We start from the raw sequence: 6000 nt of genomic DNA, 5'->3' as shown, positions 1-6000 counted from the left end.
GTCAAGACGATGGTTGGCGACTTTAATGCTAGCCATCTAGAGAATTACATTGAAGGAATTCAATCATTAGCTATGGTTTAATCAATCCCATTTCTTAGTCCTACTTGTCATACTCACTTTGGGATGCCACTGCTTTTTAAGATGTCAATCAATGAGTCCCACTTCTTAGTCCTAGTTGTCATCACCTTTTTGAGATGTAAAAGGCCTCTAGCCTCTCGTTATAGGTTGTCAACATCCTCCTTGGGATGTTGATCAATGAGTCCCACTTTTTAGTCCTAGTTGTTATCCCCTTTTTGGGATGTAAAAGGCCTCTAGCCTCATAGGTTAGCATCTTTTTGGGATGCAATTTGCATTTTTCAATACCTTTTTTGGAATGCAAGACATTCTTGACATTGTTTTTGGAACAAATATTAATTTGTTGCAAGTTGCACTTTTTGGGACTCTATGTTACTTCATTGCAAGATCAACTTTATTATTTCAAAAGTTGTAAGGTGATATTTTAAAATGCACATTTTTTCTAAGGTTTTTTTAGAGCTACCATATAAGGCCAGTCTCATTTTGGAGGTTGGGTTGTCAAGCATGGCTTTCTTCTTTGAAAATATATAAAATCTAAAAGATGGTTCATCATGAACTTTACTCTCAAGCTTGTAACAAGCACCAAACATCTAAAAGCTCAAAATTTCCCTACCTCCCTTTTGACATATGATAGATGGCCATCACACTCCCCCCTGGTTTTCTCTCTCTCTCTCTTGTGCATGCATGAAGTAGGTATAACAAAGTGGGTTTGGCAACATAAGGGAGGAAGGGCAACATGACAAGCAACATGGTGGGAGAGGTAAAGGGCAAGGAGTGCAACATTAACAATTGCTTTCTAACATATGATAGATGGCCATCACACTCCTCTCTCTCTCTCTCTCTCTCTCTCTCTCTCTCTCTCTCTCATGCACATGCAAGGTGGGCATAACAAAGCAGATTTGGCAACATGAAGGGAGGAAGAGTGGCACTACAAGCATCATGGTGGGAGGGGCAAAGGGTGAGGAGTGCAACGTCAGCCGGAGAGTGATAGCCATGGGAGTAGCAAGAGGGCAATTTCAATAACATGAGCAAAGGAGGGTAAGATGGGAGGGCAAGAGGGATAATGGGAAGGTGGGCAAGTGGTCTTTAGAGAGCATCACACAACTTTCTCTCTCTCTTTCCCCCTCTCTCTTCCCCCCTTTCTCTCTTTGTAGAGAAGTACCTCACACACACACACACACACACACACACACACACACACACACACACACACACACACACACACACACACACATGCTTCTTCCCCCATTCTCTACGTGGAGGCAGTGTACAAAGTAGCTTAGGATTGCAGCAAAAGTAGTATTCAAGATTTGTGCACTAGGCATTGCAAGTGGAGCTGCGTGCTCTCTTTCTCTTTCTTTGCATATTGACATGGTGATAGAGGACCAATCGATAGAACAATAGCCTCCCTCTTTCTCTCTCTCTCTCTCTCTCTCTCTCTCTCTCTCTCTCTCTCTCTCACAGAGTAGGCTAGTGCCAAGTTGGGCCAATAGTTGATGTGGGCAACATGAGAAGCACAAAAGGGCAAAGAAGCGTGGGAGCCAATGGGCGGTGCAATGATAAGCAGTGGGCAACAAACTATAAGTGTGGGCAAGTCGTCAACAAACAGTGAGGGTGGCTAGAGAGAAGAAATGTAGGCAGGGGTAGCTTATATGTGGGGTGGGAAAGAGGGTACTAGAGTGTGCTTGAAACACCAACAATGTAGGTGGTCACTAGGAGAACACATGGCGATAGACATGTGAGCATTATCGATAGGCACCCATATATATATATATATATATATATATATATATGAGAGAGAGAGAGAGAGAGAGAGAGAGAGAGAGAGAGAGAGAATGTGTGTGTGTGTGTTATATTAATGTCTACAAAAGGCTAACTCAATAGGTGTGTACGTCTTGCATATAAGGGTGTATAATACAAGTACATAGCATTACTAATTTTTTTTCAGATGAGAGACAAATGAGAAGGTTAGATATACAAAGGAGAGAGATGCATATGATGCATATGAGAGAAAGAAGATGGAAAAAACAAAATAATGTGTGGAGGGAAGAAATAATGAAAGTGAACTTCGCTTCACTCACAATACTTGCTTCATCCACAAGCCACCTAACATTTCTTCACCTGCAAGGAACGGTAGTTCATATTATTTAGCCATGGTGAGAGCCTAGAGGTCCCTGCAGTCAAAATAACATATGCTGATGATGATTACCTTCGTTTCGCACTTTTTTTGGTGTAGTGGTAGGGCATTTTCTGTGAATTCGTAATAAGCCCACTTCAACAATGCGACCGTATGTACGATTAACATGTAGAGATTCGTAGATTCACTTCAGGAGCCATACTCTTCCAATTGCTTGCCAGTCGAAACTCGTTCTATTGCCAGTAGATTGAAGCAAGATTAGGTGGTTCACGTCAGGAGCCGTATTCTCCCCATTGCTTGATGGTTGAAACTCGTATTACTGAACCTGAGTTAGGCAGCTATAGAAATCGGCGCATTATTGTGCTTTACTATTCTTGTGATGATGATGGTGGTCGTCTGTGGTCACACACGCACTGATGTGGTATGTGTTTTGGCTGTTTTGCACACTTAATTTCAAGACTAATTGCTTTACTGTTTGACAGGCTCAGTTTATTGTCTGACAGGACAATACGTTCATCGGCAAGCACAGATCCCATTTTGGTGAGCTGAAAATGCCATCAGAATCCCTTTGCATACTGGAGATGGAAAGTTGAAGATGTAGGTGACCATCCATACGAGCCTGGCACTTGAGGTTTGCATGATTGGCCTTTTTTACCTGACAATTAAGATCCTCCTAATTGACCTTTTTTTCGTTGCCATATATTATGAGATTTGACATGGTTTTATTTGATCATTTGATTGAGTCACTATGGAACGAGGCTTCTTACTGATCACTATGGAACGAGGCTTCTTACTGATCAAAGCCCAATCGAACGAACTCCAAATTATTTCCAACTTTTAGCCTGGGATTGGTCACTTGGGATACCTCAAATAGAGCTGAAGGGCAGATATTAAAGAATCAGATAGAGTCTAAGTTGGAACCTATTCATTTAATGCTTACGTGAGTTTTTCAGTCCATTTTGATATCTTGGAATTATCGATGAATTAGGCAGCTACTAAAGAATGCTTGGGCTGTTACTCGCCTACTAACATGCATGATGGTGATTGTAAGGGGACAAATCTGATCATGTCCCAGCCATGGACAATATTGATCAAGCATGCATGATACAAGGTACACAATTCCGGGAATGGGCACAATTGTTTGTTAATATAAAGAATCCTTGGATGATATGAACTATAAAATGGATGATGAAGGAAAAATGAAAATTTGGAGACTGCAAGAATGAGATACAGTTGTTAGGAAGGAATATGCCAAAGCCAGGATGGGATCTGAGAAACTGGTTTCACTATGGCAGCTTTCTTTTGGTCTGAATGATTGGACCTGACATGTGTCAATTTAACTGCCATAAGACTTGCCTGCCTGTCCACCAATGAGCCTCTTGCCTGTTCGACCATGTGGCATTTCAGCTGCTACATTATATTAGCTGCGCATCAGCTGTCTTCATGCTGGCAGAGACTCCAACTCTGGTCCCACTAAAACTGCAGCTGTCCCTAGCTACATGGCCTCTTTATACAGGGAGAGGATCTCTATTGCTTCTTTGGAAGCCTTGGCTTGATGTATTTGTAATATCTGGCTAACATGATAACCTCTAAACTTGACAAGAAACTGGATTTCCTTTATGTTGGGTGCTGCATTTGTAACTTGGTAGTAGGATTTGCATTTATCTCCATCATGGGCAGTTGGTAGGCATCATGCACAACTTCCGGCTCTGTCTGGGACAGTAGGATCAGGTCCATGGTATTGGAAAACTAGGCCAACTTGGAACGAAGGGTGAATCTTCTAATGGCTTGGAAGCTCTGAAGTGAACTTGGCCAGTTGAATCTAGAAGGTCTCAATTACTTTGGGGATAGCTTTGATGTTGTTTGCCCAGACAACAAGCGTGTTTAGATGGCTCTCTTCTACATCTTCAAGTAGACCCATTTTCCCCACCTTTGGAGGAGGAGAGTGGTATTTTTTTAAAAATATCCTTAAAGATCTAGGATGAGTAGCATTGGCCATTCAACTCTGACTGCTTGGTGACTAGATGTGGACACACACTCTAATGCTAGGTCAGTTAAGGGGTCACACAGGATGGATGCGCCCTAAAGGCTAGGTAGAAAAGGGGCTCTATAAAAAGGACTCTTTACTCAGGGCACTGATAGGTAATTGCTGTGAAGTCAATCTTAAAAATGAAGTTTTTTCCAATGACACCTTCAAGCGATGCAAGGCTCATATTGTTGCCAAGCTATGTGCAACAGGTAGGCAGTATTGCTTATTTGCAAATATTTGCATCCATTGTGCTTGGATGGTCTCTAGTTGGTTGCTTTTAACTCTTTCAGCCCATCATGGCCCATTTATGAAACATATGTGAAGTGCACCTTCCTTAATGGGGATGCTTAGGAAGGGGGATTTCCTATTCAAGGTTTTCAGGGTAGATTTTGTTGCTTATGGAAGGCTTGGTATGGTTTGAAGAAAAGCGCCTTTTGTATGGTATCATAAGATTGGTTTTTAAAAAAAAAGAGAAGTTAAAACTCCTTAGGCTAAAGTATCGCAAGGCAAAATGCAAAACACAAGAATATATAACAAGGGGGAAGTCTCTCGCAAAGCTTGCATGAATAGCCAATAAGGAGGTCTATAATACCAGATCATGTGTTTGGAGAAGAAAGAAAATGCAAGAATCCTATGTCATCTTTTCTCCTCATGATAGTCTCCGAATTGCCTTGCTCCGAACTGCCTTGTATTCTCTCCCATCTTCCACACAAAGTATGTGCAATCTCTATCTAGATCCCGGAGAGAGTCTTTGTAGTAGATATGTCCAAAAAGTCAATAGCTTGTCTATATTTGGATGTCCATATATACCAAGTAACAATGCTAGCTATGAACTCCCATCCGTGACAATGCCCCTAAGTCCACATTGTTTGTGAGAAATTTGGCATGATAATCCTACTTGCAAGCTGCCCTGAAACAAGATCGGCTTGACATCCTACTCCTCAGGGTCCACTGAAGTCTCTATAGTGGCCTCCTCCTGTATGCCCCATGTCTCCATCCATCTATCATACAAGTTTGAGGGTCTAGGTCAAAATACTAAGTCATCTCACAATGAGCCACAACTCTAATCCTCTATCAAGAGCATACTATGAGCTTTGACGGATCCTCTCTCCTAAGGTTTCCATTTGCCTCTACTAAGAAAGTAAACACATTCTCTGCGTTTTGGTGGCTATCATCTTCCTCTACTAAGAAAGTAAACACATTCTTTGCATTTTGGTGGCTATCATTGCAAGAAGGATCTTTCTTTCGGTAAAGAGCCCAATCCATGTCTGCATAGTCTTTGTGTCAGTCCTCCATTCTTGGGGGACCACCTCCCTGATGCTCTCCATTATCACTTTAGCCCCCCTGATATCTTGAAGTGTCTGTCTTTGTACATGAGCCGATGGCTCAAGAAAGGTAAGCCATCCCTCCACTATAGAAGCAACCTATGAGGAGAACCTCCCCCAAGATAGGAGGGTCCTCTCTCCAATGGTGTAACCTCTCTTTGTCTTGAGTAGTTGGTTGAAGAAAAGTGGTTGCTTCAACTTCTCTTCAATAGTATCTAAGTCAATTTGGCGAAGTCCCATGGATATTGATTTCCATGCCTATATAATAGGTGCACCGTGCAACAAATTTGACCTCAAAATTGTTCTCAAGCCTTGTTGCTCTGATGTGCTGAAATATCCAATGTATGCCAGGTTGCCACTGTTCTCCATGATTAGGAGCGATGGTCTCTATAGTAGCTTATTCTATGGCGCCTTGCTCAAAAGAGGACCCCTCA

The 6000-nt window shown here is 42.0% G+C and overlaps 1 protein-coding gene across 11 annotated transcripts in view; it reads left to right on the top strand.

The window, feature by feature from the left end:
- Window positions 1–2125: 2125 nt before the first annotated feature.
- The window catches only part of LOC148012533 (uncharacterized), a 156147-nt gene continuing 152272 nt past the window's right edge, over window positions 2126–6000 (top strand). For 5 of the 11 annotated variants that reach the window (XM_087669378.1, XM_087669377.1, XM_087669372.1 and 2 more), the window contains exons 1-2: window positions 2156–2633; window positions 2716–2843. The gene's annotated coding sequence lies outside the window, so the exon portion shown is untranslated. Of the gene's footprint in view, window positions 2634–2694; window positions 2844–6000 lie in introns of all 11 variants that reach the window. The other 6 variants (XM_087669380.1, XM_087669373.1, XM_087669371.1 and 3 more) reach the window with 5 other exon arrangements.

The sequence above is a fragment of the Lygodium microphyllum genome, chromosome 27 (genome assembly GCF_053477565.2).
Source record: "Lygodium microphyllum isolate KBCC chromosome 27, Lygodium_microphyllum_v1.1.10, whole genome shotgun sequence".
NCBI classification, from domain to species: domain Eukaryota; kingdom Viridiplantae; phylum Streptophyta; class Polypodiopsida; order Schizaeales; family Lygodiaceae; genus Lygodium; species Lygodium microphyllum.
The sequence above is the reverse complement of the archived record's forward strand: the minus strand, read 5'-3'. Positions and strand labels throughout refer to the sequence as shown.